At 64.8% G+C, this 2,478-nt stretch overlaps 1 protein-coding gene across 4 annotated transcripts in view; it reads left to right on the top strand.

Moving 5' to 3' along the window:
- Positions 1-1,170: 1,170 nt before the first annotated feature.
- The window catches only part of SEC16A (SEC16 homolog A, endoplasmic reticulum export factor), a 23,876-nt gene continuing 22,568 nt past the window's right edge, over positions 1,171-2,478 (top strand). Inside the window, exon 1 of one of the 4 annotated variants that reach the window (XM_023536431.1) lies at positions 1,171-1,187. The gene's annotated coding sequence lies outside the window, so the exon portion shown is untranslated. Of the gene's footprint in view, positions 1,188-1,976; positions 2,348-2,478 lie in introns of those variants that run through there. The other 3 variants (XM_023536430.1, XM_023536428.1, XM_023536429.1) reach the window with 3 other exon arrangements.

A 2,478-nucleotide genomic window follows, 5' to 3' on the forward strand; every position in this document is an offset into this window, starting at 1 on the left:
AGGCTGATTCTAGGCCGCCTCGGGGGGCTCCGGGGAGGTGGTACCTTTCTATCGGTCAAGAGGAGAGAAGAGCCGACTCCATGGGCAAAGGGGAGGAAGCCTGCGAGTAACGACGGCGGTCCTGGCAGCACACCTCCCGGGCACAGGTCCCCGAGCGTTCTGCAGCCAGTTACCCTACATCCCAGTTTGCCCCAGAAAGCTCCAGTTCATGGTTGTTGCCCCAGCACGTGATCAGCAGCGCCCCCTTTCAGGCCCCAAATTGTCCACGTGCTCACTCCGCTTGAACCCCAACCCTGCTTGAACCCCAGGTGGACGAGAACCTGATGCACAGGGAGGTCAAGGAAGCTGACCCAGGCCACACAGCCTCTTGGTAGCAGGCGGGCCTCGAAGCGGAGGGTCTGTGACTCAGAGCCCTGGTCTCCACGACCCAGAGGCTGGACGGCTCAGCCGTGGGCCTGGGACTCGCTCTGTCACACCAGGCTACAGACCCTGAGAACCTGAGGTCTCCACTCAGAAGCTTGGCAAGAGGGCGCAAGGGACAGGAAGAAAGCCCGAGGTCCTTACGAGTCAACTAGCTGATCTTAGCTTTCCTTAAAGTCACACTGCCTGAGTCCATGCCATGCCACCCCTTTAAGAGCCCTGCCCCAGGGCCCAGAAGTCTCACGCTCGACCAGGGTGGCTTGGTGTCTGCAGCTTATGGTCTCTCCAGGTTAGAGCCCACCAGGGCCACACACTGGGCTCCTCAGGACACCGGCGGGCAAGTCTGGACCCCGACTCCTGGGCTCTTTGAGAGCGACAAGGGGCCAGGCCTGAGCAGGGGGGAGTCAGCGTTCTCACCCCCACATTCCTCGGTTTCAAGAGGGGAACCATGGTATCTCCCTGCGGAGTGGTTTGCTGGGACAAAGCCACGGCAGAGCACGGGGCCCACAGGATGACGTGGATCAAGGGCAGTGGGGCCCAGGGCTGAGAGCTACCACGTGTTCCTCAACGCTGTGTTGAAACAGGCTGGGAACGCCACTTCTGCCAGACAAATGTTAGCTTAGCGGAGCGGCCACGTCAGACGGGCTGAAGCTGTCCCATCGCCCACTTCCCCCACCCCGGGCTCTGACAGCGTGGCTGCTGTCAGCGTCACAGCAAACAAATGCCGAACCACACTTTCCTTCTTCCCAGGCCTCTGGGGCCCGCCGGTGACCAGGTGCCCTCCCACCCCGGGTACGCACCTCGGCCACTGTGGGGCAAGCAGCAGCCGCCGCCACTGGGAGCTCAGTGGCCAGGCAAAGTCAGATGGGTGCGCTCGCCGCCCTTCCTGCTCTCTGGAAGGAGCCGGGACCAGTGGGGCGGGCTGCCGCTCTTCCCCATCCTTGCTAGGCAGGTGTGCAGGTGAGTGGGCCCGACCTCCCTTTTCTCATCGGGAAAATGAATAAACAAATAGCAGCAGCCCTTGTTCCCTAAGATTCTCCATGGGAGGGTTCAGATGGTGTCTGCCAGGTGGGCGCCAGGACGAGGCAGCAGCCATGGGAGGAACAGGAGGCTGAGGCCCAGCAGCCTAGCTTGTCGCTGGGTGCCTCTGGTGTCGCGTTCATTCAACAACGGTTAGGGGCTCCATCCACGGGTCTTCACAGTTGAGGGTACAATCCTGGGCACAGGGGGAGATGCTCGCTGCTCTCTGGAAGAAGCATTAGGGACCTCGAAGGATATCAGGGCAGACAAAAGAGGAGCTGGGGACAGCGAGCCCAGCGCCCGGCAGAGGGAAAGGACCAAACGGAGTGTGTGCACCGGGGAGGAGCAGAGGGGCCGGCGGAGGAGAGCACCGAGCCGGGGAAGAGGGGGCGTGCGGCTGGGGTGCACCGGACGACCTTCGAGACGCGCACAAGTGGGCAGTGGGACCGGCGGCGTCCGCTCCTTCCAGGGCTCTGTGCGGAGCAGACGGGCATTGCTTCCCGAGAGCTAGGTGTGAACGGAAATCAGCTTCCCCGGCAGAAAGGGGACCCGGAGCAGCCAACAGCCGTAACCAGGCAACCGGCAGGGCGCCCCGAGGTGCGCACGCGCACTCCGCCGCGGCGGCCAGCGCACGCGCGGTGTCCTCCCGCCCGTCTCCTCGCCGGCGAGGCCAACGGCAGAATGGGAGGAACGCGCCTGCGCCAGGGCGCCACTCGGGTTCTCGGCTCAGTCTAGTAGCTGTCGTCGGCGGGTGCACCTGCTGGCGTCGGTCGTGCAGGGCTGACTCTCCCTTTGGGTCTGACTGGAGAATCCCTACTCTTCTCACAAGACGAGAAGCGGCGGCGAGAAGGAGCCGGCGTAACCGGGGCGACGTCCCAGGGCGGCCCCCGAGCGCCCTGCGGGGCAGGTGGGCGCAGGGCGGGGAGGAGGCGGGGCCCAGGGGGCGGGACGCTGTCGTGGTGGGGCGGCAGGGGATGCGGCGGTGAAGGATTGGACGCGGTCGGGGGGCGGGGCCGAGGATGCAGGCGAGGGGCGGGG

This window comes from Pteropus vampyrus, unplaced genomic scaffold (genome assembly GCF_000151845.1).
Source record: "Pteropus vampyrus isolate Shadow unplaced genomic scaffold, Pvam_2.0 Scaffold157, whole genome shotgun sequence".
In the NCBI taxonomy this organism is placed as follows: Eukaryota; Metazoa; Chordata; class Mammalia; order Chiroptera; family Pteropodidae; genus Pteropus; species Pteropus vampyrus.